Source organism: Schistocerca piceifrons, chromosome 1 (assembly GCF_021461385.2).
Source record: "Schistocerca piceifrons isolate TAMUIC-IGC-003096 chromosome 1, iqSchPice1.1, whole genome shotgun sequence".
NCBI lineage: Eukaryota > Metazoa > Arthropoda > Insecta > Orthoptera > Acrididae > Schistocerca > Schistocerca piceifrons.
Window position 1 is genome coordinate 738,218,591 of NC_060138.1, and position 17,626 is coordinate 738,236,216.

Genomic DNA, 17,626 nt, shown 5'->3' on the forward strand with positions numbered 1-17,626 from the left:
CCCAAACCACCTTCCCTACCCTCTGGCTCCTACCCCTGTAACCGCCCCCGGTGTAAAACCTGTCCCATGCACCCTCCCACCACCACCTATTCCAGTCCTGTAACCCGGAAGGTGTACACGATCAAAGGCAGAGCCACGTGTGAAAGCACCCACGTGATTTACCAACTGACCTGCCTACACTGTGAAGCGTTCTATGTGGGAATGACCAGCAACAAACTGTCCATTCGCATGAATGGACACAGGCAGACAGTGTTTGTTGGTAATGAGGATCACCCTGTGGCTAAACATGCCTTGGTGCACGGCCAGCACATCTTGGCACAGTGTTACACTGTCCGGGTTATCTGGATACTTCCCACTAACACCAACCTGTCAGAACTCCGGAGATGGGAACTTGCCCTTCAGCATATCCTTTCTTCTCGCTATCCGCCAGGCCTCAATCTCCGCTAATTTCTAATTTCAATTTGCCGCCGCTCATACCTCACCTGTCTTTCAACTTCATCTTTGCCTCTGTACATCCGCCCCGACTGACATCTCTGCCCAAACTCTTTGCCTTTACAAATGTCTGCTTGTGTCTGTGTATGTGTGGATGGATATGTGTGTGTGTGCGAGTGTATACCTGTCCTTTTTTCCCCCTAAGGTAAGTCTTTCCGCTCCCGGGACTGGAATGACTCCTTACCCTCTCCCTTAAAACCCATATCCTTTTGTCTTTCCTTCTCCTTCCCTCTTTCCTGACGAGGCAACCATTGGTTGCGAAAGCTAGAATTTTGTGTGTATGTTTGTGTTTGTTTGTGTGTCTATCGACCTGCCAGCGCTTTTGTTTGGTAAGTTTCATCATCTTTCTTTTTAGATATATTTTTCCCACGTGGAATGTTTCCCTCTATTATATTGTTCTAAAGTAAATTATTTTTGAAACCCATACCCCAGCAGGGATACCCGATGCACACTTGTTAAAAGTCTGAAGGGTCAAATTTTTCTACACAAAATATGTTTCCACAAATGCTTTCTTCCTTTAATCTCCACAATTGTGCATTATTAATACAATAAAAAATCTGCTTGAGTTGCCAATAACTTATTGCCAACCGCTTTCGAAGACTGCAGCTTCATCTTCAGGTGCACCCAACTGTGCAGTTCTGAGACCTGAAGATGATGCTTTAAGCTTTTACATCAGTTGCGCAATAAATAACTACACCAGTGTTTTTATTCTAGTAATAACGCAGAATTGTGGATCTGTGCAGTTGGTGGCATCTGCTTCGAAACTGGTTGTGCAATAAAATATTACTGGCACATGAAGCAGATTTTTTAGTCTATTAATATTTTCCTCAGATACAAATGTTCACCTGATCAAATATTTTGTTTACCATTACCCAACAAAGTTTCTCATGCAAATGATAATGAGGTCATTTTAGAGCAAAACGGACACAGAGATGAAAATTTTTACTGAACTTTCGTCACGTTAAATCAACTCTCAAATCTACAGTTTATTGTTTTGCAATCAATACACTAATTTTTTGGGAATATAACTTTGTGAATATGAACTACAGAGTTCACCAAAAATTCACAAAAACCTTTGCATGTGGGTAGTTACATGTCCTTGCCTCCTTTGTTTTTGAGGAGAGTGACATGAATATCATTAGTAGCTACGGAAAAACGTTAAACACTGCTTTCTCAGTTGCACACTTATTCATTTCAGTTTCTTCTATTTTCCTGTATGTGATGTTCCAAATGTAACACAGAAACTGAATACTTATGATACTGAAGTCTATTCCACAAGTTTTCCACTTTTAATATCTTATTACACAAGGGCTGCAGATTCCTTGACTTGCGCCATAGGGTGGTGGGGTTTCGGGTCCCGCTTGATAGGTCAGGAGTCCACTACACCCAAAAGGCGGCTACACGAGTAGCAGGGGTTGTGTGGCGTGGACTGAGCGGCTTTTTAGGTTAGATGGCCTCTGGCAAGTACAGAAAGGACAACAGCCTCAAAGAGTGCGGGGCAAAGTCAGGACATGCGGGGACTATCGAAGCTGTGTTGGTAAAGTACCGCAACTTCAAGCGCTGATAGAATGCACCGAAGCTGAAATAGTTATAGGTACGGAAAGCTGGCTGAAGCCAGAGATAAATTCTGCCAAAATTTTTACAAAGACACAAACGGTGTTTAGAAAGGATAGATTGCATGTAAACGGTGATGGCGTGTTTGTCACCGTTAGTAGTAGTTTATCCTGTAGTGAAGTAGAAGTGGATAGTTCCTGTGAATTATTATGGGTGGAGGTTATACTCAACAACCGAGCTAGGTTAATAATTGGCTCCTTTTACTGACATCCCGACTCAGCAGCATTAGTGGCAAAACAACTGAGAATACATTTCACATAAATTTCGTCAGCATGTTATAATCTTAGGTGGAGATTTCAATTTACCAGATATAGACTGGGACACTGGTACGGATAGAGCATCGAGTGACATTATACTGAGTGCACTATCCGAAAATTACCTTGAGCAATCAAACAGAGAACTGACTCGTGGAGAGAACATCTTGGACCTACTGATAACAAACAGATCCGAACTTTTCAACTTTAAGTGCAGAACAGGGAATCAGTGATCATAAGGCCATTGCAGCATCCCTGAATATGGAAGTAAATAGGATTATAAAAAAGGGAGGAAGGTTTATCTGTTTAGCTAAAGTAATTTAGGAGGCAGATTTCAGACTACCTAACAGATCAAAACGAAAATTTCTGTTCCGACACTGACAATGTTGAGTGTTTATGGAAAAAGTTCAAGGCAATCTTAAAATACATTTTAGACAGGTACGTGCCATGTAAAACTGTGAGGGACAGGAAAAACCCACTGTGGTTCAACAACAAAGTTACGAAAACTACTGCAAAAAGCAAAGAGAGCTTCACTCCAAGTTTAAATGCAGCCAAAACCTCTCAAACAGAAGATAAACGATGTCAAAGTTAAAGTTAGCGTAAGAAGGGCTATGCAAGAAGCGTTCAGTGAATTCGAAAGTAAAATTCTATGTACCGACTTGACAGAAAATCCTAGGAAGTTCTGGTCTTACTTTAAATCAGTAAGTGGATCAAAATAGCATATCCAGACACACTGGGATGATGATGGCATTGAAACAGAGGATGACACGCTTAAGCTGAAGTACTAATCACCTTTTTCCAAAACTGTTTCAAAGAGGAAGACCGCACTGCAGTTCTCTAAATCCTTGCAAGAACGAAAAAATGGTTGACGTCGAAATAAGTGTCCAAGGAATAGAAAAGCAACTGAAATCACTCAACAGAGGAAAGTCCACTGGACCTGACGGGATACCAAATCGATTCTACACAGAGTACACAAAAGAACTTGCCCCCCTTCTAACAACCATGTACCCCAATGAGCAGATGGGCAAAACTCTAGGCCTGTATCTCTGACATCGATCTGCTGTAGAATTTTAGAACATGTTTTTTGCTCGCGTATCGTGTCATTTCTGGAAACCCAGAATCTACTTTGTAGGAATCAACATGGATTTCGGAAACTGCGATTGTGTGAGACTCAACTTGCTTTATTTGCTCAGGAGACGCAGAAAATATTAGATACAGGCTCCCCAGTAGATGCCATTTTCCTTGACTTCTGGAAGGCATTTGATACAGTTCTGCACTGTGGCCTGATAAACAAAGTAAGAGCCTACGGAATATCAGACCAGCTGTGTGGCTGGATTGAAGAGTTTTTAGCAAACAAAACACAGCATGTTGTTCTCAATGGAGAGGTCTACAGACAAAATAACCTCTGGCGTGCCACAGGTGAGTGTTATGGGACCATTGCATTTCACAATATAAATAAATGACCTAGTAGATCGTGTCTGAAGTTCCATGCGGCTTTTCGCGGAATAGAAAGAAGGATCCTTTATTGTATGATAGCGGAACAAACATGTAAAATATCTGGGAGTATGTGTACGGAACGATCTAAAGTGGAATGATCATATAAAATTAATTGTTGTCAGGCAGGTGCCAGGTTGAGATTCATTGGGAAAGTCCTTAAAAAATGTAGTCCATCAACAAAGGAGGTAGCTTACAAAACACCCGTTCGACCTATACTTGAGTATCGCTCATCAGTGTGGGATCCGTACCAGGTCGGGTTGACGGAGGAGATAGAGAAGATCGAAAGAAGAGTAGCGCGTTTCGTCACAGGGTTATTTGGTAAGCATGATAGCATTACGGAGACGTTTGGCAAACTCCAGTGGCAGACTCTGCAAGAGAGGCGCTCAGCATCACGGTGTAGCTTGCTGGCCAGGTTTCGAGAGGGAACGTTTTTGGATGAGGTATCGAATATATTGCTTCCCCCTACTTATACCTACCGAGGAGATCACGAATGTAAAATTAGAGAGATTCGAGTGTGCACGGAAGCTTTCCGGCAGTCGTTCTTCCCGCAAACCATACGCGACGAACAGGAAAGGGAGGTAATGACAGTGGCACGTAAAGTGCCCTCCGCCACATACCGTTGGGTGGCTTGTGGAGTAGAAATGTAGATGTAGATAATGAGCCAACTTTAAAAATGTGAATCTGTGCAAAGATCACACTAATACTTCCTCACATAAGGCTCAACATAATTGGAAAAAATTTAAGGTATTTGAATAAAACTGTCAAATCAGACAAAAAACTTTCAAGAAGTACAGTTCAGTTTGGGAAACAGTGTGTAAATTGCCATATTGAAGGTCGCAGCCAATTACAGGGTGTATACATTGACAAGGGAAAAAATTCCCAGGCTTTTCCCAGTTAAAAATACACTTTCTCCCAGATGAAAATATACTTTTCTGCGTTAAGTGACAGTATACTACTCCTCGGCACTGTATAACTCATCAATCCTATGAATGTTTATGGTTTTATATACCGAGGTAGAATTTCCCGGCACTTTGGAAAGAGAAACTCAGGGGGGAAAAAAACACATTTTTAAAGACCTTTGATGTGCAGCAACACGTACGCTGCATATTTTCGTATTACGAAGGTATAAATCTTAATTCCAGCAAACACAGCATGTCACTTTCCGAAGCATTGAAACTGAGATTGCGATGCGCTTTTGTAAGCCAGTCATAGCTCATCTCACGTGATCTCGCCAGCCGATGACATCATAAGACACGTGATGGAGTCAGTCAATAGCAAGATCACTCTTAAGCAGTGCGAACACACAAGTAACAAAAGTTAATGGTTTACATTAATATACATAGCATTCACATAAGAAGATTAATAAACTGGAAGAGAAGCTAAGCTTCCACATATAATGTTGAACTTTTTTGCTCATGTTACACTTTAAGATACATCACACAAATGTACCAGTAAATATTTAATAGCGATGTAAATGTTCTGATCTTCTGGGCTCTAAATTCTTCTAAGTGGTCGTCCTCAAAGAACTGATTTTTAAATGAGAGTCAAACGCTTTGTGATTTAAGAAATTCATCATACATTCTCGCACGTAGTTCATCTTGTGTAAACGGAAATTTACTTTGAATGCAACGCTTTTCAAACCACTAATCGCAACATTTTCCCGTGACCTGTTAGAAATAGGTTCGTTTCAGCAGTTGCCAGAGAGCGCCAGATAACGGGCGTCACCACACTTGCGTAGCTACGATGACACAGGAAATCTGATGTTCCTACGTGTAAAACATTAAAAGATCTTACATTAGGACATAAAAGAAACAAGACATCAGAGGATACTTCAAGAGCATCGGAATTTCATGAATCATACCAAAATGCGTAACTCTGCTTAAAGTGCACATTCGTATGTCCAGATTCGGATGCAAATTTTCTTGGAATACCAGTACTGTATTATCTCATGTTTGGTTCTTTATTATTGCATAATGCCGTAAGTGCACTTGAAATGCAGCGAACAGTTGAAACTAGCCAACAGTGTGAAATTAAACACTTTGCTTCAAATAAATTGACTGCCTCAGCGGAAAAGATTTAATAAAAGCCAAATCTCTTTAGCAAACCAACAAAAATAACTTCGCTGTTCTGCACGGCGATTAATGCTTGACTGTCAGAAAGGTGGACATAAAATCTGAAACTAATATTGTAGCCTTCCGTAATTATGCTAACGTTAGCTAGCTCCCAGCCACAAAAATCCGTTTTGTTTTCATTTAACGTGAGAGCAAGAAACTAGGAGGAAACAAAAGAACCACTGAACATAAACAGAGGTCACGTGGAGACGATCCACCTCCCCACCACAACTCAGACTGATCTGTGCATCAGCCCCGGATCTACGATATTTCCGAAACAGGACAATATTAGATAGTGGCACCCAGCCACACTTCTGTAACCAGAAGCAACTGCTCAAACGAATCTAATTTAAACAGCTGTCACGTCATGCCCATTGAGGCAATTTTTTGTTTTGAAGCATTGCATAGTCTTTCTAAGGCCTCTGACACACTTTGATGTTGGCAGACGCTCATCTGAGCACTGTGTTTAGTTGTTGTATATAGCACATTTCCTTTGCAACTTAAGTTTCATTTCCGTTTTCTTTTTTTCTATGTTTTGTTGCTGCAGAATTATTCTGCAGTAGCAGGATACGGTAATATCCTTTGTTCGAATATCGGTTCTTACCAGTCAAAACAACAAAAATTTAACTGAAAACTACAACAATGAAAAATTCTCTGCTTTTTCCCGGTTTTCTCCCGGATGAAAAAATTCCAGGGTTTTTCCCGGTTGTCCCGGGTCGTATACACGCTGCAATTAGCAACTATGAATGGTTAAGGTTTCATCTAATTAAGATTAATAGAATGAAGCATGTTCTCTCGAGGCTTCCCCTCTTAAAATTCAGAGTGCCAATAAAAATGTAATTAAAAGGCTGTGACAAACTAAGTCAATCAGGTACAAAGACTAATGAGTAGCCACATGGTTAGTGGTTTTCACCTTTGTGAGTTGCAGCAGGTTCAGATAAACAAGAGGGAATTGTTCTGACTTGTCAGACTTGACAAATTCACACTTGAGAAAATTTGACACACACACACACACACACACACACACACACACACACACACACACAAAAGAGCTGGTCCATTACAAATCAGCAAAACTTCTTGTCTCCTTAATAATGGTTAAAACAGCTAGGAAGTTTAAAAGGATGAGCTACCCACACCACATGAAAAAATGGGCATAGTCCTTTCTGATGGAGTAATAACTCAACTGCATGATTTTTTCAGGATGATATCAGTAAGCTCTGCCATGGCATGAAGGATTTGTTTGTCCAAATTAGTGTAATAAAAGCTTAGAAACAAAAACGGCTGCTGCTAAGCAATTGGTTACGTGTGTGTGTGTGTGTGTGTGTGTGTGTGTGTGTGAGAGAGAGAGATTATCAGCGACGTATGGTGGCAGCGGAGCAATGTTCAAATTTGTGTGAATTTCTAAGGGACGAAACTGAAGAGGTCATCGATCACAAGACTTACACACTACTTAAACTAACAAACTAACTTATGCTGAGAACAACACACACAACAATGCCTGAGGGAGAACTTTAACCTCCAGCAAGAAGAGCCGCACAATCCTAGACATGGCGCCTCAAACCGCACAGCTAGGGAAGCAATAAAGGAGTTGGCACAGGGGCCAGCAAATCAACTGGAACTCACTACTGTGCTCCTCAAACCACACCGCCACTCCTGAGCCTGTGACATGGTGCTTTGCCACTGACATCAGGAAACACAATCATGAAGCAGTGTATGTGGTCTGCAACCAGTGTATAATACTCCTTGGCCATTACAGTCCCTTGCAGAGCTCCACTGGACGCATAGATGCCCACACGAATGTTTCCCAGAGCACAATGGAGCCATCCCCAGCTTGTCTCCATCTGGCAGTACAGGTGTCAACAAGTTGTCCCCCTGGAAGAGGACTGATTCACGCCCTTCCATCAGTATGATTAAAGTATCACAATTCCCCATATCATGGAACGCTCTGCCACTGCACCAACATACAGGGCCAACGATCACATGCCCATTTCAGACATAGTAGCAGATGTCTGTGTTAACACTGGCACACATACAGGTGCTGTAGAGGCCCACTGTTAGGAGTGTTTGGTGCACTTTGCGTTCAGACACGCTAGCACTCTGCCCAGCATTAAAGTGATGTTATTTCATGCACGAACGTGTCATCAACATAGCAATGTAGTATGGACACATGGAGCAGAGGAGTTGGATGCCTTCCTGACACATTTAAACAGCATTAATCCGAATATCCAATTCACTATGGAGGCGGAAAAGAATAGGCAATTTAAATTCCTGGATGTGTGTGATTAAACGACGGGACAGAACGTTGGGCCATAAGGTGTATAGAAAGCCCACACATACTGATCGTTATCTACATAAAGATTCAAACCACCACCCTAGACAAAAAAGAGGTGTAATGAAAACTTTGGTAGACAGGGCGTACAAACTTTGTGAACCTGTTTATTTAAAAGATGAGATTGAACATCTACGGTCAACTTTCGTGAAGAATGGCTATTCTAGCAAGGATATAGATCGAGCACTTCGCTCTAGGCAAAGAATCAGGAGTAACGACGAACAACAGTCGCCCAAGGGCAAAGTTTTTCTTCCGTTCATTAGTAAGGTCACAGATCGCATTGGGAAAGCTTTAGGCAAGTATGGGGTGGAAACTACTTTCAGACCCACTAGGAAAATAAAAGAATTTTTAAGGTCTGCAAAAGATGAACGACACCCTTTGGCTACACTGGGGGTATATAAAATTCCTTGTAGTTGTGGACAGGTTTACAGTGGTACCACAAAGAGAAGTGTGAACACCCGTCTTGTTGAACATAAGAGGAATTGCCGCCTGGGTCACACGGATAAATCGGCCGTAGCGGAACATGTTTACCAGGAAGGCGATCATGAAATAAAATTCAGCGAGACAAGCGTCATATCAAAAACCTCTCGTTATTATGCACGCTTGTATAGAGAGGCTATCAAGGTTGATAAACATCGTAATAATTTTAACAGGAAAGACGAAGGTGTTAAACTGGATAAAATTTGGATGTCAGCGTTGCACCGCAAGCGTGATGATCGATTACTTTCAATCGAGAATGTTGGCATCACCAGAGAGAATCTCATAGCCGACACCACGTGATCGACTGTGGCGCCCTCTGTACTGCATATATAATCAGCGCTTCCTCGAGTTCTCTTCGCAGTTCGCCGCTTTACCTCCGAGGATGTCTCCAGCAGTCGGAGACGAAACGTCAGGAGAGAGTTTTTTTACTTCGACCACGGCCTATCAGCCCGGAAGTTTTAAGTGAAGACATTACAAAAGGTTTTATATAATTACTGACACCCATAGACGATATTGTTGCAGTTCATCCCTTTTTGAGAAAATTTATGGGATTACTGAAACAAAAGTGACGAATCAAAGGAAAACTGCATATTTCAGTGATGTGTTTGCAAGCCAGCACAAAAGTTTTAACAATTTTAGTATTTACACCAAAATCTTTAACTCTGAGCCAAACTTTTTTGCAACAAGTCGTGCAAATCTGCACACTGTAATAAGAGACATCGTAAAAACAACTGGCTGGACGCACTACCCTACAGCATTCCTAGGGAAATCAAGTCTGCACTTCTTTGGACTCAAATTTGGTAAGTAGAAATTTAACAAATTTAATTTTTATGGAGAAGAAATGATTAGCCCGTGATTCTCAGAAAAAGTTTTTCTTTGCCAAAATATATGAACCAATGCAGAAGTTATGGTTTCAACACTACAACCAGTACAGAATTGCACACATGCTTGCATGACAACATGGTTGTGTGTTGGCGATGTTCGAGAAATATCATTTGATGAGAAACACATTTAATAAATTTTGTGTATACTTTTGGCCCTCTGGAGTTGCTTCATTTGGTAGTTCAAAGCATACTTGCTGGCTCCCTGATCAGCACATTTACCACAAATCTACTAGTGCCATTTACAACACCGTCAACGAGAGTTTCCCAGAACCAGTCATTACCAAAGCTGATGAAAATTTTAAGTCACTGCAGCACTAATACTGTGTTTTGTCATGTCAGTGATAGCATGGAGGCCATCAGGAACTGTCAACTCCCAAGGGCTTGGGTACCTTTATTAAACAACATACTTTTAGACTTGGCAACTAGTTTGGGTGTTAAGCCACTGCACAGTTTAAAGCAATACTGCAACTGAGCTGATAAATAATTTAAGGAAAAATAAATGTATATGAGTTGAGACAGTACATAGCTCAGAGCAGACAAGAGGTCACCCACGACTCTCGGGAACCTGAGAAAGTGACTCCCCTTGTGGTGAGTCTTGGGTGGCAATCAGGCATAGCACCTTGGCAATGCTGATGCCAGTTTCTTTTTAACTGGCAGTGGCAAAAGTTTCCATGGACCTGCACAAGCTTTTAATTCTACTGTGACTGACAACTATTTTAAAAATCCAATGATTCCTGATACTCTAAAATACTTTCATAAGAAATTTGACTGGATAGTCCCTAACCAATGAAAAAAGCATCCAGGGAAACCTGGTAGTGCACACAGAAAAAGATGGTCTTTCAAATGGTAGTTAACCCAAGTATGGATGAGGTACCCCTTCAGTGATAAAAGGGTTCAAAATTCACTATTGCAGCAAATCTGTTCAAAGGTACTTTCACATCTGTTTATCTCAATGATAATGAGCCCAAAAGTGCTAAAACTTACAAGTTTTATAGACAAGTAAGCCTAACTAGAAAGTAAGTCACTAAAGGAGAAGTTTCAAAACCAACCACAAACGGGAATCTAGCTACTTCAACGTTTTCATTACAAAATTTCTTGGCAACTTTAAGTTCCACTTGGACCAAAACTAGGGACCCAAATAAAACTTCCCAATTATGTACAAATGCACTGTTCCACTATCCTGCCATGTTTTGCATCTTTTCCACAATTATTTGCTGTCTTACAGCAGTTCAAAGATATGTAAGTTCTGTTACACTGATCCAACTTTTCTATGCTCTTCACTTATGAGATCCCTCATCACAAAGCATTTGGAAGCTAGAAATTTGTAAATCATCTCATCTAGCAAAAGCACACACAATTTTAACAAAATCTTATGGAGTCAAGTGCAGACTATCTCGAATAAGCCAACCTGATACAAAATCACACAGTATGCTACTTTCTGACTATGACTAGAACTGGAAGGTTAACCACAGTCTATATTTTGTGTAGCAAATAACCAACCTGCAAAAACATTAAGTTACCATATGTTATGAAATCTATTAAGAGTGACTTTCTACCGTAGGGTTGAGGCACCACTTCTGGCTATCTTACAGACAATTCACAACAGACTTTATGATTGCTCCAGGAAAGAAGTTTACACATCACTTTAAAAAAATCATTTCTATTGTTTCGAAGTATGTATATTACGACTATGTAATAAACCTTCCAAGTTTTATAGAAAAAAAATTGAAATCAGAATGGTTTATTTCCCCATTTTGCCCCACAAACTAGTTATGGCCAGACATTTACCCACTTTTGGGCCTTTAAGTAACTGTTTGCTGAAAAGTGATTTGTTCTTTATACAAGCACTTAAGAAAAATGTATTAAGCAGATACAAGTTACAGCAATTGATTGGAATAGAAAAACAATTAACAGAAGCATTTTAATGATTGGCCTAAAGCATTGTAATAACTGGCCTAGAAGCAATCTACAATTAATTCTCCTTTAGGAGCCAGAAAAATAAGCAAGTTTTCAACAACATTAAAAAGTCTGTTAGGGTCATGTCACATGACATCATTCAGTTTGTTCCTGGAACCAATTTCTTATTTTTCCTGCTGTTGTATCTCCAATCCCATTAACATTCAGCAGCTTTGTGTTACTACGCTCTGCTTCTCTTCAGAATAACATATCACTTTCTGCAGATTGTTTGCAATGCAGCCTTAGAATTTCACAAATCTGCTTCTTCAATACCTTCCTGCATATATACATCATGATTTTCATTAGAAACTGGAAACCCCATCTTTGAACAATCCAGAGCCAAGCTCAGCAACTTTTTCCTCCCAAGACTGAACGTGGGCCACAGTGCCCAACAGATTTTCATGGAGATCGATCAGAAATCTTATTTCTTTAATGTACTTGGAGCATTGTACAACTTTGTTGCAGAAGCAACCTTCATTCCCTAAACAATAGCCTTCCTGTGCATTTTTCACTTCACTGGGAGAATACTGAAATACTTTTTTGGGTTGACTCAAAAACCTTTAGTTAAAAATGTTATATTTTTATAATTCATGTGCAATATTTTATTATGCTACAAGCACAGATAAATTATGAGATGCTCAGGCTAGACTTAATTGTGTCTATCTTGAAATAAAAAAATTAACAATTATTTTAAATACGTCTACTTAAAATCAGCCTACTTAGAATGCAGACCAAATTTGTTGATCTGTTATATATGTTCTGTAAACATTTTTTTGGGTCAAGTGAAAAAAATGGGATACAACCCATCAGCTTCGACCGCCGACATCGTGGTTTACGCTTAGAAATGAATGTCTTTATTTTCAAGCCATGGATAATACATCGGTTACCTTCTGTGGTGAGGCGTCACCATTGTAAATTGAATTAAAGTGTTTCTAAAAGACAGGGCAAGACATTGTGTATGGCACAATTGTCGCCTCTTATCGGAGTGACCGTGTATGGCATTATCCGTATCACTTCAGGCAGAGGGGTCACATTCAGTCTCTGATGTTATTGAATTTAGCATATGTTAAAATTCATAAGAAACACGTATTTTTTCTTTTCTCAAAAAAAAATTCCTGCCCCCAGACACAGGCCTCCAAAGATGTCACTGGAAACACCATTTTGAAGATGCGAATTTTGGAAGAAGTTATAGAATGCTGTATTTCTGGAACAATTCTAGATATTTTGTTGGGGTTTTTATTTGAAAGAATTGCTTCATGATTACATAGAAATGCTCCATTTGGACTTACCCATCAAAGTTCTTTTACTATAGCATTCTAAACTTCTTTATAATTTACGGATTTTTTTTCAAAAATTATAATCTGTAAAATTATTTTTTTCTGTTGATTAGTACCACATTACATTCCCTGAAAAGGAGAGCTTCCACTTTTAAGCTGGACAGGTTTTATTTTAAAAATTTTTTTTTAACTTTCAAGGGTCATGTATGTCTTCACTGAAGCTGTTTCTTACTAATTTATTTGTTGCAATGTTTATATCTATTGTCTTTGTGGCAGTTATTTCTTTTTTTCACTTTATGGCAGTTACTTCTTTTCACTTTGTTGTAGTTTCTTGTCATTTTCTTCGTTGTGGTTGTTCATTGTTGGTTTTCTTATTGTAGTTGTCCAGTACTAAGTTGTTTACTGAAGAGGCTTCTATGAAATCTGAGACCATCCAGTGAGTTCTGTGATTTTGTGAGGAATTTGCCAGTTGGGACGGTTCCAGTGTGTTTTGAGAAAAGGACTGTTCGACATGTCCTCTGACTGGGGCCACAGGAGAGAGAAGTGTGCTAACTATTTACATATCCATAAAAGAAACAAAAAACAGACTGTTCAGATTGGGAATAAGTGTTCTCATTTGAAGACTTTTTCAAAGTGAAGATGTTTCCAGTGACAACATTTTTTGTGTTCTAAATGTTTTAACAAAATAACCACAATGACAGTATCTGAACAAGGTGAAGCCTTCATGGTGCAGATTTTGCATCAATAGAGGAAGAATTAAATACCCTGAATAAGTCAACTACAGAGGTATGTGTTAGTCCTGTTAAGAAATGGTGGTCAGTGAAGAAGAGTCATGAGCTCTACGCATCAAGAAAGCACAAGAGAAATGACTAGAGCTATCGATTAATACACTACAGCAAAACTGACCACAGTCTTCAAAGTAGAAATTCCATCTTCAGAAGAAAATGGATCAAAGCACTCTTGCACCTCTCGCTAGGAATTTTTCACAAATGTCAATTCAGCTGTTGAATACTGTGCATCCTACAGTGAAAAGGTGCAAGTTTTAACTATTATTCCAGAAACATTTTCAAAGAAAATTTTGAACCACATTCCATAAGTATCAAAGTCATGTTAGACAATTCAAGAAATGTGAGGTCTGTAAAAGGAGTCTTTGGAAGACCAGGTCCCTAATCTCGTCATCCTGTAGAAGCAGCTCAAGTTCAAACAGTGCAGTCATTTTATCTGGAAGATAAATGGGACCGTTCTCGCCACTGTGCCAACAAAAAAGACACTACAACTGTAACAGCTGAAGGTCAAAAAGTTGTGAAAGTGAAGAGTTAAATGACCTGCAGTATTAAAGAAACTTTTGCAGTTTATAAGAGCAACTACAGAACTTCACACATTGGAAGATCAAAATTTCATGCACTATGACCTAACTGAGCAGCTCCGCACCCACCTAGAGATGTCTGTTTATGTGTGTACTGCGTGAATTTTGAACTTTGTGTGGTAAACTTTGAAGAACTTGCTGGAGCAAGTGACATATGACATCTTGGTTGGGTGTGTGAAGTCATTGGTAGTCTGTCAAGTAAATCAAAATACTTTGTTGTTTCAAGAATGTGGTGGTGACTACCCTGGAAAGGTAGGACTGTCTTTACAGACACTTGGCCTGGAAGACATAGCAGATAACTCTGCAGAAATTACATAACATGGGAGGAAAATAAACTACTTAAAAACCTGTTGCCTTTGACAGTTTCATTGATGAACTTGGTAATTGGTCAGTGAAATCAGTAACACTACAGCACCATGATTTTGCTGAGAACTGGTCTGTAACTCTCCCACAAGAAGTACAAGGGTATCACTAGAGTAATGACCAGATTTCATTTTTTACGGGAGTGAAATATTTTCAAAGACCAAAAGTGTTGCAGTTATAAGTGATGAAAGGACCCTTTTTACTAGCAATGTGCAAAATTCTTCAACTGCAAACAGGGGCAGAGAAGATCATCATTTCTGATTGTGCTCCTAGTCATTTTAAAAATCATTACCAGCTGTCTGAAGTGAGCAAGTCGCTTGTGCTAACTGACTGGTTATACAGTGCTACTGATCACAGGAAAGGGCCTTGTGATGGTGTAGGAGGCTTGCTGGAGCACAATGTTATAACACAATCTTTGCGGACCAAATACAGCTGTGATTCAGAGCGGTGAGGATTTTAAGAGAGCCAATAAATCTTACACACAGCCCTCGTTCTTTTGTCCAAAGAGGAAATCGAAGAATTCCGTGAGTAGAAAAAGAAGAATAGACCAAACAAACTACTACTGTGAAAGGAATTCAGAAGACACGTTTTTGGACTCAAAGTGATGGGCAAACTCATATTGCATGCCATTTAAAGAGCAAGATGGAAGAAATTTCGTTTATTCAGCCAACACCTCAGAAACAGCAGGATAATGTTGAGATTCACAACCCGAGAAGGGTGATGTTTGTGGCATGTGGGTATGACTGGTGGATTGCAGAGATTGTATAAACTAATTTTCAGTTGATACTGTCAGTATCAAAGGCGAAACAAAACTTGTATTTGTACAGGTCAACTGAAGTATAGGATAAAATTGACAAGTGACCCTTTTATCCGCCTTCACATACTTCAACTGAGGTACAAGGCTGCCAATGTTACGTACATCGATTTTTTCGTCTTACTAGCACTAGTATCCTACTCTACAGCTGGCAAATATAGGTCATCTGAAGTATGGGATACATATTTTGGTCTTTTCACCTTTGCTAGTACTAATATAAGCTGAAGAATAGGGTACTAGTAGTAGCAGAGGCGAAAAAAAGCAACACCTGTAAAATTTGAATAGTATACTTCAGTTGACCTACACAGGTCATCTACATATGTCAAAATTTTATCCCGTACTGCAGTTAACCTCTACATTTCAGCTCATAGGAAGTTGAAAAGGATGCACATGACATGTCCATTTGTTTGCTCAGTACTGCATTCCTTTGTTTCTCAACATCTGTCATTCTGTTAAATCCTTGCAATACACCATCTGTGGTAACTTCTGATGACATTGGTCAAAACTGACAGGTCTTATCCCAGTCCTCAGTAATGCCCCATTTTGTAAGTGGTCAAAATAAGACACACATCTACATATAGTCACAAATGCTGTTAAAGGCCATGAAGTTTAACAACATGATTTTTGTGATTTTTCATATTCAACTTAAAACTACAATCCTTCACCTTACCTCGCAAGAGATTAACTTTCTTCGGATGATTTACATCAATATGTGGAATACGAAAAACGGTTATATGTTGCTTAAAGAAAAACCTTTACAAAACAATTTCAAAACAGGCCTTAACACAGAAGTAGGACCCCGAACAAGAACAAAGAAATGCTTCTATATCTAACAGCACATTTCATGTCAATAATACGCTAATTACGACAGCGTCCAAAACTGGAACATTGACACTAATTCTTCTTTGTGAATTACGAAACTGGAAATCCCGAATGTTAAACGATATATAAGATAGGACCGGCTACTAAATCTGCAAGCAATGGAACAGAAACTTATTACTTCTCCAATAAAAACGCCGACATATTCAAACAGCATAGAAATTCTCTACTTAAATAGTTCGCAAAGATATCCGATAGATTAAAAAAACATGTATTTAACAGACAGACTACAATTCCTTTAGATTGTAGGAACACTAAATTTACAATTTAAGAACAAAGTTCCAACAAGTGCTTACCAGGAAAACAATAAGGACTCCACAAATATATTAACGTACCTCCAAAATGTCAGTATCAAAACGTGCGGCTGTATCGCCGCACACCAGTCGCGATACTTCCACCAGCTTTTTTTTTTTAAGACAATTCGCCTGCTTTCACCATAATTGAACACGTTGCAGTTCAACGAAGACCAAGGAGTCCAAACACTGCAACACAAATATTGGTACCATTAACGTATCGCGAAAGTAACCATCAAATCAATATATCATACAAGAGTACAATTCTGTAGGGCGTTCTCCCATATCAATAACGATATCTTCTGAAGTAACCACGCAAACATCCTCAAGTTTCACAGCACGCAAGCTCGTTTCCAAAAACTTAACACTCGCAACCACCATGCCGAATAAACATTAAAGCGACAAATTACAAAGTAAAATTATAACTTCTTCTAGCACAACACGCCTACAGAAACATACTAAATTCATCTACAACATTAACTGTGGCAACTACTCTTAAACTGGAGCGTCTTTTTGCTGACATCTCAGTCCCACTGCCATTTTTACAATGACACAAAAAGTGGAGAATAAATCATTACAATAGGTTCCACACAATTCACATTACAAATACCCACGACACAACCCACTAAGCGTTACTGTATTCGTTTCCCATGATCAGCAGTGACGTGACTTTTTGTAGCAAAAATAGCTTCTCAAAACACTAAATCTCCTCACCTAATTCAAATAACTCTTCCAATGCCACTGTTACTCACAACCAAAGTGCGCCAAAATGTCGCACCGGTAACAAAGACTACAGAACAGAAAGATAAAACTATACTGTCAAAGGTCCTAGTTGAACACGTTTAAAAAAAATTTGTGTGAGACACGAAGAACGGCAAATAAAGAGTACCTTTCGAAACTCAAAGAAAATCAATTACATTACCAAAGGTCAAAAAATTATAAGTTTCTTTCATAAGAAAATAATTACATTTTCCTCAACGACTTTACAAAATATCAATGGGCAACTGAAATAAT

General features: G+C 39.3%; 1 protein-coding gene across 2 annotated transcripts in view; it reads right to left on the bottom strand.

Moving 5' to 3' along the window:
* The window catches only part of LOC124788157 (PC4 and SFRS1-interacting protein-like), a 32,061-nt gene extending 14,657 nt beyond the window's left edge, over nt 1–17,404 (bottom strand). For both annotated transcript variants that reach the window (XM_047255312.1, XM_047255319.1), the window contains exons 1-2: nt 17,327–17,404; nt 16,655–16,801 (exon numbers count right to left, since the gene is read on the bottom strand). The gene's annotated coding sequence lies outside the window, so the exon portion shown is untranslated. The remainder of the gene's footprint in view (nt 1–16,654; nt 16,802–17,326) is intronic.
* Nucleotides 17,405–17,626: the final 222 nt, after the last annotated feature.